The sequence below is a fragment of the Phaseolus vulgaris genome, chromosome 8 (genome assembly GCF_051622355.1).
Source record: "Phaseolus vulgaris cultivar YP4 chromosome 8, ASM5162235v1, whole genome shotgun sequence".
Taxonomy (NCBI): Eukaryota; Viridiplantae; Streptophyta; class Magnoliopsida; order Fabales; family Fabaceae; genus Phaseolus; species Phaseolus vulgaris.
In genome coordinates, this window is record NC_143505.1 from 33,143,048 (window position 1) to 33,164,503 (window position 21,456).

Sequence of the window (21,456 nt, forward strand, 5' to 3'; positions counted from 1 at the left end):
GATGATGGCACAAGAAGTCGGGATCAATCCCGGGCATGTCCGAAGCGGACCATGCAAACGCGTCCAGATGCCGCTCAATCACCTTGGCGATCTGGTCCTGGAGCTCGACCTCCAGAGATCTTCCCAGCATGAAGATATTTCCTCCGATCTCCTTTTCGAGCCACTACTCGACAGGTTTTGGCCTGGATTCTCTGGCGATCACCGCCCTGGCGATTCCCTGTTCCCTCGCTTCCTCAGGGCGATTCCGCGTCTCTTCCCCCTCCAGACCAGCATTCCTCTCCCCCAGCTCAGCGTCCACCATCTCCACGTCTCTTCCGGCGGCCTCCTCTGTTACCGTCGATCTGGGCTTCACACCGGGAGGTGGGGTGGTTGTTACATAACTCACTGATCTTTTGTTTTTCAGGCTATTCTCATAGCACCTTTTCGCTTCTTTCTGATCAGACTTGATCGTGATCACCACCCCTTCCATGGACGGCAACTTTACCTTCATGTGCCGAGTTGACGGAATGGCGCCTATCCTGTTAAGCGTGGGCCTTCCCAACAGGATGTTATATGCTGAAGGGGCGTTTACGACGAGGTACTTGATTTTCTCCGTCCTCGACCCAGCCTCATCTGTAAACGTGGTTCTCAGCTCAATGTACCCCCTGACCTCCACCTGGTCACCAACAAACCCATATAGGCACCCTCCATAGGGCCTTAGCTGGTCAAGGGGCAACTCCAGCTGCGTGAAAGTCGGCCAGAACATCACATCTGCCGAGCTTCCTTGGTCCACCAGAACTCTGTGGACCTTCCTTCCCGCTGTAACCAACGAAATAACTATGGGATCGTTGTCATGGGGCACAACGTCCCGAAGATCCTGCTTGGTGAACGTAATGTCCACTTTCGGCGAGTGATCTTCAAACATATCCACTGTCATCACCGATCGCGCGTACTTCTTCCTCTGCGATGCGGTGCATCCACCACCTGAGAAGCCCCCTGCAATGGTGTGGATCTCCCCGTGGATAGGCATCTCGTGTTGCTGGGCTTCTCCACCTGCTGGCTGGGAACTCGACGCTCCCCCCGTCCTCCTGTCCAGCAGATAGTCATTTAGGAACCCGCTCTTAACCAGATCGTCGAGCTGATATCCCAAGGACAAACACGAGTCCAAAGTGTGGCCAAAACATTGGTGGAACTCACACCAGGCATCCGGCTTTGACCCCAGCACCTTGTCGCCCACCTTCTCAGGCGCTTTCAACCTAGCAGACATATTAGGAATGGCGATTAGATCCGCTAATCCCATGACAAACTTGTGCTTAGGCGGGCGATTGTATTCCCGGCGTGCTGGTTGCTGGCGCCCCTGGCTCCTTCCCTTGTTCCTCCTGTCGTAAGGATGGCGAGTCCTCTGGTCCTTCCTGGCCGCCGCCGCTGTTTCCAGCACCCTCTGCGGCTGGATCCTGGTCTGGGCGCGTGGCCTAGCGGGAGCCACGCTTCCTCTCTTCTCGGCGACTTCACTCTCGTCGGCGATGTGAGCCACCGCAAGTCGCCTGACTTCAGCAAACGTCGCGGGGTGAGCCCTGATCAAGGCTTCGCAGAATGGTCCTGGCTGCACGCCCTTCTTGAAGGCATAGACCAGCATTTCTTCATCCTTGGCCGGCGATCTGACCATCTGCGCTCCAAAGCGATTCAGGTAATCTCTGAGGGACTCCCCATGGTACTGCCTTATATCAAACAGATCATAAGACACCCCGGGCGGTGCCTTATTCACGATGTACTGCTCGACAAAAATCTTCGAGAACTGTTGAAAATTGGTTATGTGGCAGGCTCACAAACCACTCCATCGCCGTTCCCTGGAGCGTACTCACGAACATCTTGCAGTAGACGGCGTCTGATCCTCCCGACAGCATCATCTGCGTATGGAACGTGGTTAGATGAGCCTCTGGATCCTCCACGCCGGTAAAGACAGCCTTAACCGGAACCACGCTCGTGGTAATAGGCGTGTCAGTAATCGCCTGAACAAACGGCATAGGGAAAACACGAGGTGGCGTCGACGGCGCCACCTCTTCAGCAGAAGAACGCCCTTGCTGCTCCCGAAGAGCTTGACGCAGCTCCTCAGCCACCTTGCTAAGCTCCTCGTTCCTGGCGCGAGAGGCGACCAGGTCCTCATGTATTCTCGCCTGCTCTACGCGTGAGGCTTCCACAGTCGCCTGCAACGAGCGCATCATCTCTGCCATCTGCGCCATGGTCATGGCGGCGTCGCCTTCAGCAGCGACAGGCGCCACGGGGCTTGAACGATTGCTTCTCATTTTTCTCATGAACTTCAGCGAATCACAGGATGCAGCGAACAACACTTCAACCACGATCGAATCAGCGATCAATCGGAGAAAACAGCGCGAAACTGCGCAAGAAAACTCAAGAACACCGTAAACCTTCGATGAAAACCACAACTTCACCAGAAACCAACGCTTCCCCGCGGACAACCAAACGAGTGAAAGAACTCGAACTTCCACCAAACAGATTACGTGTAAACAGCAGGAAACCTCACTCCACCAATCGAAAAGCCAAACGAACGGTGTAAAACGTGAATTCACCGAACGAAACTCAAGCAAACAGCGAATGATGGTTGCACCAGCACACAACCACGCAGAAAACTTCGAAAACTTCCAAGAACTCACGCTGTGGATGGGAGCAAGTTTTACACGGCCCCACGGTGGGCGCCTGATGATCCTGCCTGTTGACCGGAACGCTGGAAACTGCCTCGTCAAAGGATCAACGTGCGCACCGCTTCTCACCTCCGTTCCTCTTCGGGATCTACCTCAAGAACCTGCAAAGAAACAGAGCGGCGCCGCTGCGACCGATCGCACTCCAACGCTCAAGTCAGTGACGGTATCACCAAATACTAAGAGAACAAGAACTGTGCAAATCCTCTCTCACAGTCAGCTCTATCACTCGCAAGCGTAAAGAGTATAAACTGAACGTGCGTACCTCAGAAAGTTTGTTGAGAACTCTTATATACCTGGTTGTTTTCTCTCTCCTGGCAGTTACAGACCTGGACACGTGGCTCGCATCCAGTCGTACACGTGCCATCATCTGGAGCCTCCTTGACTTGGCGCTGCTTATACTCTCATTTTGGCTAAGTTACTTATGCATGGTACTGCCCATTGCATAGCTAACTTGGGAGTGCGATCTCTACTGGAACTGGCGAGTTAGGGGCCTTCATACACCTTCCCTGTGGTCTCGCCGGCCGCCTTCATAATCTGCTTCTCTTTCATCTTTGGCGATGTGCTTCCTCTGGCGATCTCCAATGATCAGGTCGCCTGAAACTACATCTGGCGACTTCATCTTTAACCTGGTGATCGCCGATTCTGGTAAGCTCGAGATCGGATCACGCCAATTTAACAACTGGCGACTACACGAGCCCCCCGACTTCCTTCCCTCTTGCCAACCTGGCGCCTTGCCAACACGCCTATACTGTAGCAGGGTGCCACGTCATCACTCCCGACCACCAGGGCGGTACAAATTTCAAATTCCACTTTCTCCCTCTTCAGATCAACACATTTTTTACATACTCTATTGTGCCTTAATCAATTTTTATTTTTAGTATGCCACAATAACATCACATTATTGCAATAAATCATGAATGTTAGATGAAGTGTTGAATTCTTGAGGTGATCCAAAAAATAAATAAAAAAATATGAACTTTCTTTATAAAGGCAAGCAAGTCTGGGAACTATCCACTGATATGAAAAACTTAGTCTTCTTTATATTATGCTTGGATGGACGGAAAAAAAACAAAGAAGGTGGTTCTGCACATTGTTGAAGCTTTAAGGGAATTCTTTAAGATATATTTTTACGTAGATACATCTTCACAATACCCTCGTATAAGAATGAAGAAGCAAACATTCTTTGTGAACATAACATAAGCATTTAAAATATTTGACATATACCACAAATGTTTAAGACTACATATCTTTAACGTGTGTCCAACTATTTTGCTTATTAGATGAAGTTACATGTACACATGGTGATGTGCATCTGTTGAACATATTAAACACTTTATTGACGAGATTTGATGCTTAGAAAAACACATTTGTACACTTTGTTGTAAGCACTTAATCTTAGGGTATCTAAAACTTTGCATCAACAATCTTCCCATTCTATATGGTTCTTAAAATAATAAAATATAAAACATGGATTTAAAAATAAATATTATTAGATCAAGTTTTCACAACTTTTTCATGAAACCATGATAGAGTTGTGCTTGGATCCTTGATTTTCATTGAAAAATTCTTTGTGGATGGAGGTGAATTGGATGCGAATGTTATGAATGGATAATGAAGATGAAGTAGAATGCCATGGAGGCTCAAAGCTTAATAGAGGTTAGGCCAACTCTTAAAGAGATCTAGGTTAAAAACATTAGAATGAGTGTTAACATAGAGAGGAACTAAGAACAAGTAAGATGCAAATTTGACAGCATTTCATTACTCTTTCAAAGTTGAAAATAATGTACAAGACATTCCTGTTTATAATAGAGGAAGCTTTATGAAAAAGCTTCATAAACCCTAACCCTATACACCTAAGAAGCTTAGAAAAATTGGCACCCAAGTCTCATACCTTAGCTTGGTGCCCAAGCTAGGGTTTCACATGTTCTCTACTTCTCTCTCAAGGTTAGGTTATTTAACCTAATCTAGACTTTATCCAAATACAAGGCCCAAAAGAAATCCTACATACTTGACCCAAATTACAAGGCCCAATGTACATTCCTATTCTACTCTTTACAATTATTTACAGGGCTATAAGGTTTGAACTAGGAAATATTTTACTCTCCACAAGAGGAAAGCCTTCTAAAGCCCTTCTTCCTCCTCCAACTTTCCAACCATGGTGATATGAGTTACATTACGAGACACATTCATTGGAATTTTAGTTTCACTTGTGTGAAGAATTTGATTAGTCATTATGGTGATGACTCAATGAGGATTGCATTGGACACGAACTTAACCAAGTGGTTAAGTAAGTGTGAAGGTTTTCTTCAAAGAGCAAAAGGAAAAAGACACAAACAATGGAAGGAATGCAAGCGAAAATTAAAGAACTCAATAGAAGCTATAATAAGAGAATGGCGAAAACATAAAAGATAGAATTAGAGAAGAAGAAAGAAGGACTTAGATTGTTGAATACTTTTGTGGAGGTGAAGGAGTGAAAGATTTCACGCCACTTGGAGGAGGGGGAAAGAGTTGATGCAGTCTAAGATGATGAATTGTAAAAGAATGTGGAGTGGTAGTGGAAAGAGTGGAACTTGGAGTGGTAGTGGAAAGAGAGCAACTTGCACCGTAATTGGAGCGATTTGGTGAAGATTATGGTGAGAATTAGGTGCTTAAAGTAGAAAGAGGTTGAGCCAATGATGACTTTCTATGACAAGTGCACCACATTGTCAGAAGTAATAATTGGTCCCTAAGGACGAATATCGATCCCACAAGGAACATTTGAATTATCAAGTACAATACTCACTAAATATAAAACAGAACAATAAAAAGTGTGTTGAAAGTGGTTGTGTTGACGATGATTAATAAGAAAACAGACAAAGAATTAGTTGCTTCAAGCTAGAAAAATAAGGATTAGGTTTCATCTTTCTCACTCTTATGTATTTTGATTAGCATGTTAACATTATGTTCTTTGATTGAAATTGTTAATCAAGAATGTAAACTCTAAACCTTAAACCCTAAACTCAAATATGTTAAGTATTGTTGTTTCGGTCAAAACCATAAAAATACTTTCCAATCAGATTTAAGATTCTAGATTAAGAGTTAGAAACAAAACACCAATACCAATAATCAATCAAGAACAAGACATTATACTATATTTAAATATCACATCAATACATAAGAGTTTGAACAAATTACTCCCAATCCCAAAGGGTAGAATTAGCCATTCATTATTACTAGTACACACAAGGATGACATGAAAAGAAGATTCAGGATGTTTCTCCTTGACGGTTGCCTCCTCTAATGTTTTCCTACACCTCCTATTCTCCCAATTGGATTATAATTCCTCAATGGTGCTTTCCTCCCAACCTAGAACACTAGGGTTAAGCCTCAAGCCCTCTATTTAACCTAATTTGCTAGGGTTAGGTGACTTCGTGCATCGCGCATATGGGCTTATTGATGAAAACATAAAATGGCCCAATTTGTCTGATGCATTCTCGCTCAAGCGAGAAAGATGTCAATTTTCGAAAACGTCACTAGAGCATTCTCACTCAAGCGAGAATGAGCTCGCTTGAGCGAGATTCCTTGTTGCAAAGTTGGATTTTTGGCGCTTTTATGCATTCTAGGACCTTCTAACTTTCTCTTTTTAGCTTATATCATTCCTCTTTAGTCCAATCATCTCCATTCTTCCCTAGAAACCTGAAATTAACACCAAATTTGGGAATAAAATGCTCTTATTCAAATAAAGATCATAAAATATGTAAAAAGGTATAAATTCATAAATTAGGGATTATTTTATATGTAAATTAGCAAATAATACTCATAAGTGCCTATATTTTAATATGAAATATTGCTGAAATTAGATACTTATTACTTTCTCCAACTTAGAATCTTGCTTGTCCTTAAGCAAAGTAAATGAATATATTTGAATTTAAATATCAAAACATCTTAATTTACTAAACAAAAGATTATATTAGAAACTTATGATGCCTCCAAATTCAAATATAGATACAATCAACTACCAGGATCAAATTAAAACAAATAAATGACAATTCATCAAGGAATTTCTTCTTATATACTCGCAGATAAGTGTTTCTCTCTATTTACACTGAATCATAACAAATCATAGTTGCTTTTCATTTCATCTTCAAATCTCAAACATATTAGAAACATGAATCTTGAGGTCTTTTCTAGGGTTGTAATGAGGTTGGGCTTCCAAAAAATATTGGTTTTTCAGATAACAAAATGCACATCTTAAAGAAGAAGAACATGCCTACCATCCATTTATAGAGAACATATATGTTATCTAATCACCATTTTCTTTTGAGATCACACTTTTCCTCATTTTTCTTTCTACCTTTTCATGATTTTCAACATGATTTTTTTTTCTTTTGTTTTCTCATCAATAGGAATAGATTCTTCCTATTTTCAACTTTTTGAGCTTTCAACAATCAAAACCAACCATTCCCTTTTCTACATATATTGCATCTATGTTCTCCTTCCTTAAACATGCCAAAGGGTAGGAATATATCATTAAAGGGTAGGGTGCAATAATAACAAAAATTGTTGTCCCAAAGAGGATATAAAAAATGGAATTCTAATAAGATAAAGGTTGGCTATTTGGCCATGAGTTCCTAATTAACAAAAATGCCTCAATCATCTCCATTCTCTTTTATGATGTAAAACATAAAAATTAAGCAACCACATCTGTCAATTCATTAGTAAAACTCTCAAAATTGTTTAAGGTTCACACACTCACTTAGTTTAATTGGTCTCATTCCTTTTTGTTTTGTCATTCTCTGTTCTAATCAATCATCCTGTTAAATTTTCATGTATCACAATTTCAACTATATTTGAATAGGGATTCAATCATATTTTCTTTTCTAAATTGTGTCTAATTCATCTCACCATTCAATATTTTTTAACACAAATTCCTTTTTTTTTCACAGATTAATATTCCAGTTTCTTTTTATTTGAGAAAAATAAATAGAAAACAAACTGAAATAAAAATGAACAATAATTCAAGAAAACAATAAACAGAAAAATATTTCAAAACTTAATACAAATAGACAACTAAACAAACAAATGCTAACAAAACAAATAAGAAAAATAAAAATAAAATAAAATAAAATAACTGAAAAGAAATAACCATATTAGTCGTGCCTTGGAAAATCATCCAACTCTATGTTAAATTCATCATCTACATCACTCGTAGATGGTCCTGCTTCATTAGCTGAATCTTTCCCCTAGAATAATAGTACCTTTCCCCAAGCCAAGCAACATAAGCAACAAATTGATCAGGAGGCATGTAGGGATTATGTTGTCCTTAAGGGAAGTTTTGATATATGTCTTGTTAAAGCCTCATTATCCCTCTATCATTGGCACTCTCTTGCATTTGTATATGTTCCTAAGTAGCCTTTTATTCCAACTACGTCTGCTGCAACTATTCTATTAACCTGTCTTCCCTTAATGGTACAAATGATTCTGGTTGGTGACTGATATATAGGAACCTCACCAGCTTGTGGTTCCTGTTCTTCTGCAGCAGTACAATTGTTAACAATAAATTTCAAATCAATTGGAGGTATAATCTTCATAGATGGATTAAACTCCACACCATATTCTGCACAAAGGGCACTAATAAGAGCAAGGAAGCCCAAAGTACCCTTTCCCTTCTGATTATTTGGGCCAATAGAAAATTTATAAATTTCATGAAAATAATTTTGGCCACATCAACAAAATAATCATCTCTTAAAAGGAAATACAAAAGGTGACATCTGGGAATATTCAAGTCAGATACATGTCCATTAGGCACCATATTGGCCAACATGAAGACCATCCAAACTTGAGATAACATCTTCATATGCTTCCTTAATATCCTCCATGGTTTACCAACTGCAGTGATTTGATAAGTGTGATTGGCTAGACAGATTTCCCTAGCCACTATGTCATCATTAAAGCCACAAATTTGTGACTTCAGCCTGTGGTATGTGTAATCCTCATCTCCTTTTAACTACAAAGGATCACCCAAGAATGCACTGATGGAGTCCCTGTTAAACGATACCCATCGCCCTTGTACTCTTGATCACAACACTTCAACTCCTTTTTCTCTTTTCCAAGCATTTGCATAAAATTCATGGACCACATCTGGATCATACATCTGAAGAGGCTTAACAAGCCTCATCCAATTCCACCTTTGCAAGCCCTTTAAAAGTGGTCATATTGTTCAGGTAGCAACTGTACTTTTCTCTCTGGAATAAAGGTCTAATTCTTTATCTCTTCATACCTCTTTTGCTTTTCTTTATTTCCAAACTACTTCGTGCTGGAGCCTTTGGCGACTCCATCCTCACACTTTTTCCTTTGGTCGTTTGAGTTATTGTACTTTTGGTTCGACCCATAGTTGGCACACAATCAAAGGTTGCGAGTTTGAAAAAGGAACAATGAAAGATTAAAGCAAAGATAAGTTATCATAGAGCAAAAACGAGAGCTTCTCACCAAGGTTCTTGAAGTGAATGGCACCACTAGACTCAATTCTATGTTTTTAAAAACATTTTCAGGGTCTTCTCGCTTGACCGAGAAAAATCTCGCTTGAGCGAGAATACAACTGAGAGCCCACAAAATTTTGTGTGATTCTCGCTTGAGCGAGATGGCTCTAGAGGCACCAGCGTTTTTCGTACTTTCTCGCTTGAGCGAGAATGCCACGGTGAGCTTGCCAAATTCTTCTGTTAGCATGACAAAAATTAATATCAAACACCTAAAACTTATTGTGACACAAAATAAACAAATCAAAATTACTGGGTTGCCTCCCAGCAAGCGCTTTATTTAACGTCATATAGCTTGAAAAAAGTTTTTATCAAGGGGAATAATTATTTTGTTTGACCAGTTCTCTTATTATCACTTTCGTTTTCCTTGAATACGGCTCTTCCACTTCAAATGTTCAATCCATCTTTAATTCCTTGATAACTCACAATTTCTTCATCTTCTTCCATTAGCTTCCCTTGATTGTCTCGGTCTCCTTTTGTCTTTAACTTTTTATGATGTGTAACTTTCTTCTTTGGCTTTGAACCCTCCATATGCTCTTCAGTTATAAGGATGACCTCTTCTTTGGAAATCTCTTCTCCTATTCTTATCTGCAATACAATTTAGTCATATCATCAAAAAGATTAAATTTGACCTCATCATCTTGAGACCTTACTCTAAGTTCTCCTTTATCCACATCCACTATGATTAGCAGTCTTAATAAAAGGTCTGTCGAGAATCAAAGGGTCCTCCTCATCTTCTTTCATGTCCAAGATAACAAAATCCACAGTGAATATGAACTTGTCTACCTTCATAAGAACATCTTCTACCACCCCATAAGGATATTTCATAGTTCTGTCTGCCAATTGTAACTGCATCTTGGTGGGTTTAACCTCCAAGTCACCTATCTATCTTAACATGGTTAAATCCAATAAGGCATCAACAACAAATAAATCACTTATTATCACAGGAGTATTAAAAACTCCCTAGATCCTTGAATTTCTTTGGCAAGTCTTTTAGCTTCAAAGTACTCATTCGAGCTTCCGGCTCTATATCTCTTTCTTGAAAAAAAACATATCTTTCTTCTAATTCCTTCAAATAATGATTTTTTCTCTGGCCATCCTACAAAATAACTTTTTGTAAGCAATTTACAGAAAAAAAAATCCTTTCTTTTCTTTTTTAACAGGCATAAGAGATTGGGATAATTCTTTTGTAACTCTCCTCTCTTCAACTTCATATTTTTCCTCCCTGTTTTCTTTTTTCTCCACTTTCTTTATCAACCATCACCATCTTACCATCTCCCTTTCCTATTTTTTTTATCACTCTCAGTAACGATTTTATTATAATGCTCCTTAGGGTTGGTTGTGGTGTTGGGTGAAAATTGGCTACTTTGTCTCTCTACAATTTGTTTGGCCATCTGTCCCATATGGATCTCTATATTCCTAATTGTTGCCGTGCTATTTTCTTGCGTGACCACAAGCTTTGCCAGGGTGTCTTGAACTTTAGTCATTGTTTCAAGCATGGATGGATAATTAGATGGATGTTGCTGTTGGAAAGGCCCTTGCTTATTCGATGAACCATAGTCTTGCTTCCACCCAAAATTTTGATTTTGATTATTTTTCCAACCTTGAGAATAATTGTTGGAAAAGCCACTTTGATTACCCATATAATTTACCTCAACTTTAGGTGAGTTGGTCTGATAAATACAGTGACCATTTGGATGATCACCTCCACAAAAATCACACCTGATTGGTATAGACTGACTTTGAGATGAGTGAACCGCATGCAAATTTTGCGTTAGTTTGGCCATCTGTGCGGTTTGTTGCTCAATCTATTGTGTTAGAATTTTATTTTGAGCCAGCAATGCATCTGCAGTGTTCAATTCCAATAATCCTCTCTTTTGATGACCTTGTCTATCATCCTGAGTTTGATAGTCAGTTGTGGCCAAAGCATCAATAATTCTCGTTTCTTGTTCTACATCAACAACCATCATTGTGCCACCAGTTGCGGCATCTAAGAGCATCTTCGTATCAGACCTGAGACCATTAAGGAATATGCTCAATTTAGCAATTTCTTCAAGCCCATGATTTGGGTATTTCCTCTACATCATTTTGAATCTCTCCCATGTCTCATAGAAAGATTCCTCTGCTCCTTGTCTGAACATAGAGATTTCATACTTTGCTTTGATGTAGCGAGAAATTGGCAAAATTCTTTATAGAAAGTTTCCCTCTACATCATTCCATCTAGTGAGGCTCTGATTGGGATGTGATTTAAGCCACTCCTTAGCTTTCTATGCCAATAAAAATGGAAATAAACGCATATACACATTCTGAAGATCACTTGATTGAAAACCCACAGTTCCCACTAATTCATAAAATGTAGCCAAGTGTGTATGGGGATCCTCATGATCCATTGTTGTGAATTGATTGGTACTAATGAGAGTGAGGAACGTAGGTTTCATTTCCAAGGACCTGTTAGTAGCAAGTATTGCAATGCTAAAAAAATGTCTAGGCCTCTGATACATGGCGTAATCTCCAAGAGTCCTCCTAGGAGGTAGTGCTTCTTCCTTCGCCATGTTGTTATCCTCCTGAAAAATATGAATGGAAAAAGAAGAAGTTGTTGAAGAGTCCTCTCTAGTGTCTTCTTGCTTCGCTTTTGCCTTTAATTTGGTTGCTTCTAGCTAACCTTTCAATTTCTTACTCAAATAACAACTGGTCTTTTGGAACCCAATCTATCAATATCATATAAAAATAGCTAATTTAAGGGTTAGTAGAAAGATTCACAAACGACAACAATTTTTTTTTAAAATTTAAACATAACAGAAAAAAAAAATTCTAATTAAATAAAACAAATAAAAGAAAAATTAAAATAAATAGAAACAAATAAAAGCAAAGAAATTCAAAATAATAATTAAAACAATAAAAACAAAATAACCAAAAAATAAACACAATAAAAAAATCAAAACAATTAAGTATTCACAATCTTTAGGAAACTATACTCAACAAATCAAATTTTTCCTCGACAACGACGGCAAAAACTTGATGACTTTCTCCGGCAAGTGCACCGCGTTGTATAAAGTAATAATATTTCCATAAGGGCGGATATCGATCCCCCAAGGAGGAATTGAATTATCAAGTACAATACTCACTAAATATATAATAGAACAATAAAAAGTGTGTTGAAAGTGGTTGTGTTGACAATGATTAATAAGAAAACAGACAAAGAATTGGTTGCTTCAAGTTGGAAAAATAGGGATTAGGTTTCATCTTTCTCACTCTTACGTATTTTGATTAGCACGTTAACATTATGTTCTTTGATTGAAATTGATGCCCGTATAAAATTTATTTATATCAATTTCTTGCATATAAAATTATTAAGAATGTTTCCTAAATATCCATTACTCGCATATTTATAAAATAACTTATAACCAAGCTCAGACGTTAATGACAATTAACATTTCAAGTCTATTCCTAGAACTCTAATATGTCAAGTATTGTTGTTTAGGTCAAAACCATAAAAATACTTTCCAATCAGATTTAAGATTCTAGATTAAGAGTTAGAAACAAAACAACAATACCAATAATCAATCAAGAAAAAGACATTATACTATATTTAAATATCACCTTAATGCATGATTACTAGTACATGATTACTCACTCAATAGTGTAGAATTAGCCACTCATGATTACTAGTACACGCAAGGATGACATGAAAAAAAGATCCAGGATTTTCTCCTTGACGATTGCCTCCTTTAATGTTTTCCTACACCTCCTATTCTCCCAATTGGATTATAATTCACTCAATAGTGTTTTCCTCTCAACCTGGAACACTAGGGTTAAGCCTCAAGCCCCCTATTTAACCTAATTTTCTAGGGTTAGGTGACTTCGAGCATCGCATTGATGGGTTTATTGATGAAAACATAAAATGGCCCAATTTGTCTTACGCATTCTCGCTTAAGCGAGATGTAGTTCGCTCAAGCGAGAAAGGCATCGATTTTTTAAAATGTCACTTGAGCATTCTGACTCAAGCGAGAATGAGCTCGCTTGAGCGAGATTCCTTGTTGCAAAGTTGGATTTTTGGCGCTTTTATGCATTCTGCGACCTTCCAGCTTTCTCTTCTTAGCTTATATCATTCCTCTTTAGCCAAATTATCTCCATTCTTCCCTTAAAACCTAGAATTAACACCAAATTTGGAAATATAAAGATCATAAAATATGTAAAAAGGTATAAATTCATAAATTATGGATTATTTTATATGTAAATTAACAATTAATACTCATAAGTGTTTATATTTCAATATGAAATATTGCTGAAATTAGGCCCTAGGCTTTTGTGGGTCTCTAGCAAAAGGACATTTGGTAGAGAATGAATCTGAATTTTCTGAATACTCATTCAATAAAGTTAAAATTTGAATGCAAAGAGGAAGGAACACCTATTTATAGGCTTCCATGTGAGCTTTTGGAGCTTCTAACCAATGGAGCTTTTGTGCTCTAGAAACCTTTGTTTGTATGTCAAGTGAGAGTTTCTAGAGTGTAAATGTTTTATTTAATTCTACACTAGAAAATAATCCAGAAATACAAGACCTGAAGTAGCTATTCTACTTTTTATAGACTAAGACGAATATTTATAGTATACATTCTTCTATTCTTAGTCCTTTATCTTGGTGACTTGGAACTTGTGGATGGTCCTCCATCAGGCTCCCCCCTTAAAACGAATATGTACTCAAATTAGATTGTGGGTGCCACCTTGATCATCTATCCACCTATAAAAAGTTGCAAACATAAGAAGAATGTGAAAGAATAAAATCTAGAGGGTATGTAAACATGGTGAAAGAGAGAAAGAATTGAGTTGTTTGGTACCATTATTGTGGATTGTATTACCTAATGTAGGTAAGTGAGACACCACAGGAAATTTAGAAGTAATAGAAAAATAATAGGAAGAAGAATTACCTCGATTTATCTTCCAACAATTTAAATTTCGCTTTTATCTTTAAGCACCTTTCAATTTCGCCTTGTCATTTACAATTCCACCCTTTTATTCATTAAGTAATTTAAATTCTGCTTTTGAATTATTTGTGTCTTTTTTTTTCTCTTTCCTTACCTCCATTGCTTGCGTCATATGTTTTTAGTGTTCTAGGAGTCTTTAAATCCATTCTACTTATTTTAACATTAATTTTGAAGAGCTAAAAAGTAATTAGAATTTGTTTAAGTGGCAGTTGATTTTAGTTCCAAACAAAGAATTCAACCGATCAAATGTAGATGTAATAGAAAAATAATAGGAAGAAGAATTACCTCGATTTATCTTCCAACAATTTAAATTTTGTTTTTATCTTTAAGCACCTTTCAATTTCACCTTGTCATTTACAATTCCACCTTTTTATTCATTTAGTAATTTAAATTCTACTTTTGAATTATTTATGTAATTTTTTTCTCTCTTTCCTTACCTCTCTTTCTTGCGTCATATGTTTTTAGTGTTCTAGGAGTCTTTAAATCCATTCTACTTATTTTAACATTAATTTTGAAGAGCTAAAAAGTAATTAGAATTTGTTTAAGTGGCAGTTGATTTTAGTTCCAAACAAAGAATTCAAGTGATCATATGAATTCAATCACACTCTATTTGTGAAAGTTTGAAAGTCAACTAAAAATATGCATGTCAAGAATGTGGACATTTTAAGTCCATAAATAAAACAAATACAAAAACAATTTGAATGAAATTCACTTTTCAATATGAAAGTACTAAGAGGATTCTTTTTATGTGGCAAATTGTTTTCACATTTGTGGAACTTTATCCTTCTTACTTTTACACTTTCTCAGAAAATTAAAACTTCGTAGTTAACAGTTTAAGTAAGTTTCTTTGAGTCTTCATAAGTTCTTTTCTTGTTTGTCTTGTTTAAGTTTTGTAATCATCATACTTCCATTTTGGTTTAGCTTTCTTTCTTTTAACTTTTCTTTCTTGTCTTTAAAATTTTCCTAAAGTTTTGTTGGATTTCTTTGCATGAGCAAGTGATAAGAGCTTTGACCTCTTTCACTTGAAGTGTTGCTACCAAGTGTAGACCCATTTGGTGTTTTTGAAAACCTTTCTTGAGTGATTGATACAAACCAAGTAGTTATGAAGATGACCAAGGAAGCAAAAGACAAAGCACATGGGGAATAATCATATCAGCAAACACTTCAAGACCCCATCAAGGAGCTCATGGACCCGACCAGAGGAGATGGGCATAAACCAGAGCACCAATTGTTCTTCCTTTTGGTCTTCTTAAGAGATATAATATGTTGTAAATAATTTTGGGCTCACTTTAAGGGTTCAAATAGCAAAGATAGGCTAGAATAAGGTGTCTTTAGCATAATAGGGGGTGTAGGTATCATTTTAGCTTGTTCCTAGCCCTTTAGGAAGGCATTTTGACCTAGTTTCTAGAAGGATAAGCCTAGGATGCGGGATTGACTTAGTCAAACCCTAAGGCAACCCCCTTTTTCCCTTTTCCCATCTTACCCCTCTTGCTTGTTTTCCAAGGCTCTTTCCCCTATAAATAAGATGCCTACCCATTGTATTTTACATGTTAAATTAAATAAAGTAAAGAAACTCTGCACAATTTGTGTGAGCTTGAGTGAGTGTTATCTCTTCTCCCTTGGTATTATCTTGATGTGAATGAAGCTCTCAAGTGGCAGCCTTCCACTTATCTTGATGGTTACCACCCATCAAGTGGCGTGAACATCACTTCCTTTTCCATAAGTTTCCTTCTTCCACTCTCCTTCATTTTTCCTTCCATTCATGTTAATTGTCCATGTTTTCTTCCTTGGTTTTTGCTCTCGGTTTTATCGTGCTTAATTGAGTTTTGCATCCATCTCACCATATCTTGTCTTTTATCTTTGCCTTTGTGAAATGAACCTTCACATCTACTTAACCACTTGGTTAAGTTAATGTCATGTGGGAATTTTCTTAAGGTCTTCTGATGGAGATCAAGTTCAAGAACAAATGGAGGCCAATACTCAAGGACAAGAAGAGGAAGAGGCTCAAGTGCTAGACGCTCAAAGAGTTGGTAGCCCACCTCAAAGGCTTACAAGAAGTCAATTCAAAGCATTAGGAAATAATGGAAGGTTGTTTTCTCTTTTTGTAATATCTTTGTTAGAAGGTGCTTAGAGGGAAACATAAGAAACCTCTTTTGTAAAAGCATCTTTAGGTCTTTAGTTTAGGAAAATAGTAGGAAGCTTGGGGGGTGTGAGCTTAGTAGAGGGGTGTAGGCGTAATAGGGAGGTGCCAAACTAAGAGAGGAAGTCACACCTTCCTCATGCTCTAGGATTGGCGCCACTTTTATGTCTTTTGGGGGGAATTTTGAATTTAATTAGCTTCTCATTTCAGCACCTCTTAGGCTATAAATAAAGGTGCTTGCCTTTGTAAAATTCAGATTGGAAATTAGCAATAGAGAAACTCTACTCAGTTTGAGAGAGAATTTGTGAGAGCTTGTCTTCTCCTACACCTTGTCTTATCTTGAGTGCATTTGGTTCTCTCAAGTGGCGGCACTAGCTCACTCATCTTGGAGTCTTCATCCTCTAAGTGGCGTGATCATCAAACCAAAGCATCCATCTCCATGAGTTCTTCTTTCTTTCATCTCCATATTCATATGAAATTCCTAAAACATGTTTAGTTTCCTTTTTCGTTCGGCAATTCAGTCTATTTTCCAGCTTTGCTTCGGTTCTTAGTTCATTGGCTGTTTATAGTTGTTTCTTCTTCAATTTTAGCTGAATTGTTCGGTGTTTTTCTGTTCTTGATCTTTTTAATCGGTGCTTTTGCCTTTTTACGCAATTTGTTCGGTTCAATTGATAATAGATGGCTCCTCCATATGAGTTTGGTGTTTGGTGCAAGTCTTGGTGAGTTCTTGAAACATAGAACCTTGATCCAATTCTATTATAAGTGCCTAAGCTATCTCCAACTCAAGTTGAATCCATAGAATGTCAAAGAATCATCTCTTCTTTGCTAGTGGATTCATATCATCTTCACTCTTAAATTTCTAAAATCTCAATCCTAAAAGTAAAGTGTCACTAAAATGAAAACATTTAAAAATCAACTCACATCAGTGATTCTACCCTTTTTTCCATCCTTTACTAAATAAGTGAGTGATACGCGTGAGTGAATGCATTATTTGTTGTTAAAAACTAATTGTTTAATTTTTGTTGTGCGCAAATATGAATCATTTATCATCAGGGAATCTTCCAAACCACAATATCCTCAAAAGGCACGTCTTTTTGGGGGAGCTTGAGGATACCAAGAGGAGCTTGACCCATAAGAAAAAGGAAATGCGACAACTAATGGAAAGAATGAAAAGGCTAGAGGATACACAAGCAAGACAAAACCGCGAGAGGAGATGGGAGCCTAGAAGGGATACAAGACATTACATGCACCATGGAAGTCAAAAAGAAGAAGAAAATTGGAGAGTGCAAAATTATGAAGTTAGGCGCCATCATCAACAACCAAAGAAGACTTATTTTCCTTTTGTTAAGTTACCTAGTTTTAGTGGGGAAAGTAACCCTAACTTGTATTTAGGATGGGAAGATAAGGTAGGACAATTTGTTAATGTGTATCAGGTCGAAGAGGACCAAAAGGTTAATTAGCTAGTTTTTAGATTATGCCATACAATGGTGGCATCAAATTGTAATGGACATTGGTTTGAACAAGAGGCCAGTCGTGGGCTCTTGGTATGATTTGAAAGAATACATGCGCGCGGTTTGTTCCTCCTCATTTTTTGTTGAAGATGCAACGACTTCATCAAGGAGCTAAGACGGTAGATGAATATTTTAAAAACATGGAAACTACTTTGATTAAAATTGATATGCATGATAGTGAGGAGTCGAAGATAGTTAGGTTTGTAAATGGCTTAAGGAGAGAAATTCAAGATATTGTAGAATTATATGAGTACTCTTCTTTAGAGAAATTGATTCACCTAGCCATCAAGGTAGAATCACAAGTTTTGAAGAAAACATCTTTTAAAATGCTCATAATGATGGCTTTTACAAATCTTGATGGAAGAATAAAAACAAAACTTCTACTAAAACTTATCCTTCCAATTTCTCAAAAAGAAACCACTTCCCACCATAGAACTCCTAAAGAAAGCCCTTCCACCTCTAACCCTAAGTCACCCACCAAAATCTCAAGTAGAAAATGTTTTAAATGTTTAGGTTTTAGGCACATAAATGTCAATTGTCCAACAAAAGCAACCATGATGGTCAACGGGGGGTAGTCATGAGTGATCATAGTTCCCAATCATTTAGAGGTAGTTCCCGTTCCTCTTCAAAAAACTAACTATGTTATTTTCAAGAGTTCTGAATTCGAGGTCAAATTCTTTCCAACTTGGGGGGCATGATACAACCCAATTAGACAAGGAGATAACCAAGGACACAAAAATCACTTCACAATTAAGTCAATCATCTCTGCATCCAAGACAAGACCCCACCAAACTTCAGAAGGACCTGAGCAGAAGAAGAACTGGACATAGGCCAAAACATCAAATGTTCTTTCTTCTGGTCTTTTTAAAAGACAAGTTTATGTAAATAAATTGGGCTCACTTTGGGGGTTCAAATAGAAAAATAAGCTAGAGTAGGGTGCATTTAGTATATTTTGGGCTTGTGCCAAATCCCAGTTTTTATTACAATGCACCTTGGATTAGGGTTTTTAACCTAGTTTATAGAAGATGCAGCCTAGCTTGGGAGGTATTCCACTTTGACCTACCTTCTAGAAGGTTTCTCACAAATGACACCCCTACCCTTCTATCTGGCTCTCCAAGACATTTTCTCCTATAAATAAGAGTGCCTTGCCTCATGGATTTCACACATTGAATTTCGAAATAGAAAGGAAACTTTGTAGAAGTGTTTAGTGAGCTTTGTCTCCTAGAAATTGGGTCTTATCTTGGATGTTTGTGCACTTCAAGTGGCAGCTCTTCACACTTATTTTGGAGTCTCCCCCCCCCCCCCCTCCAAGTGGCGTGATTCCTTATTCCATAAGAATCTCTTAATCTCTTCACCATTTTGTTTTTCTTTCCTTTTCCTTACACCATTCTTCCATACTTTTATTCATTTATGTTTGTCTTTCTTCATCATCTTATGCTTCTTTTCATGTCCTTTATTTCCACACCTTTATCATCATATTCACCATATTTGTGTTTTATATTTGCTCTTTAGATGTGAACTTTCACACTTACTTAACCACTTGGTTAAGTTCGTGTCCAATGGGAGTCTTCTTTGGGTTTCTCACCATAATTGTTAATCTTAAAAAGCTTAATCAAAAGAGTAACCTATAAAAATGTGTCATCCTAAAATCAGTTCACATCAGATGGTCATCTATTTTATATAGTTTTTTAAGATTAAGGTTTTCCTCCAGACAAAATATTCTCTTTATTGAACTCCTTACAAAAGGGTTCTAAGGTGACATAATCAATGTCAATGTCTCGGTCAGCTTCAGAAAAAAAATTATCTTTGAGTTCTTTTTCTTCTTTATAGTCCAAAACTGGATATTTACTAGGATAAGATGTAGTTTTAGTGGAACATTCTTGCCAAGTTCTTTTTCTATATCTAGAGGAGGTTCTATTTTTGGTGTGTTTAAAATGTGAGGTACCACTTGTTGAGTTTCTGTAGATGAAGATGTTTGTTTCCTTGGAAGAGATTCTAATTTTGCTTGAAATTCTATCTCTCTATGAACATAGTTTTTTTCATCATCTAGAAATTTCTGTCCTATTTTAAGAAGCTCTTCCATCTCATCCGGAACTTCTTATTTCTCTTATGCTCCTCCCACATGGTGTGGTGTATTTCTTGAATTCCTAGATTTTGGTTGGGTGGAGTAACCCTCCCTCTTGCAGTCCTTCTTAAGGTAGGAGGATTTAGGGTATTTATCCACATTATGGTTGGTATGGAAGACCTCTTCACCTGGAGGGTCAGCCAAAACAACTTTTTTGGGAGATGTATTTTTTGGTGAATAAGGAAATTGAATTTTGACAAATTTTTTATAAATTTTTTTATTTCCTCAAGGTCCCTACTTTTTTTTTCCAACAAAGAATGAATGTTATGATCACCCATAGTTAAATTTGGAAAGAAAAAGAAATTTCACAAAAGTTTAAAATTGAACTAGGGTGAACAAAAAATCTTTCACAAAAGTTTATATATTTTTGGTAAAGTTAATTAAGGAATCGAAAGTAAGAATTCTTCAAGTCCACTCCTAAAAAAGCAAGGTGAGTAACAATGGACTGCTTAAGTATTAGGACTTTCCTAGCCAGAGCATACTTCAAATAGTTCTCACAAAAGTGTGCTTAAAATGTGAGAAATATTACAAAGTTTATAGGGATTTCCTTTGGAGCATTTTCCTAAACAATGGAAATATAAATAAAATTTGAAACACAAAAATACAAACTACACAAAATTCTATAATACAAAAAATATGAAAAAAATTAAAATTTGAAGACAAGGTTTGTTCAAATGTGTTGGTGTTTATTTGGCACTGTAATGTAATAAGGCTAAAAATTTTCTTCTCTATGATTCTTCTTTCTCCCTTTGAATAAAGAGTCTTGAAGTTTAAAATTTCAGCCTTAAAAAGGTTGAGTCAAAGTACCCTTGTTGCACCAATTTTAGCACCAAAATTCACCAAATTCTTGCCCCAAAAGAAGCTAAGAAAAAAGCAAGAAATGTTAAATTTTTGGAAGCGAAACACAAGTGTATATTAATATTACAAATAGGAAGGGAAAGCCAAAAATGACAAGAAAAAATTAAAGCTACATAAAAAAGGCCAACGTAAGCAAGAGGAACCTATGAAATGTTCTAGAATGGATTACAAAACAAAATTCTAGAGTGGACTGAAACTGAATGTTCCAGAATTTGTATTGATTTTTTTATCACAATGCTTTTATGGTGAAATATTTATGGTATACTCGCAACTTGACAAGTGATAAAAGGCCATGAATTTGAGGTCAATTGGATGTGTGTACATTCAAAAACAAATCAATCAGTGTGTTGGAACCGCAAGAAAAAATTGACCAGAAAAGTATGTTATTATCAACACTGGCAAAGATTATGATAAAATTTATGGCAATATTTGTACCACGAATTGGAAGCTTAAATTTTAACTAGAGCTAACACAATGAGAAAAATGTGGTAAAACGTTCAACACAAAACACCAAAGGAATAAGGTTCGATAAAATCCAAATTGAAAGCTAATTATAGAGACTCACTCAACATAGAACAATGGAAGAAAACTCAAGAACAAGTAAGAAACCGTGAAGAGTAAAGCTT

At 37.4% G+C, this 21,456-nt stretch overlaps 1 pseudogene; it reads left to right on the forward strand.

Moving 5' to 3' along the window:
- The first annotated feature begins 11,268 nt into the window (after positions 1-11,268).
- LOC137827374 (small nucleolar RNA R71) lies at positions 11,269-11,375 on the forward strand (annotated as a pseudogene).
- Positions 11,376-21,456: the final 10,081 nt, after the last annotated feature.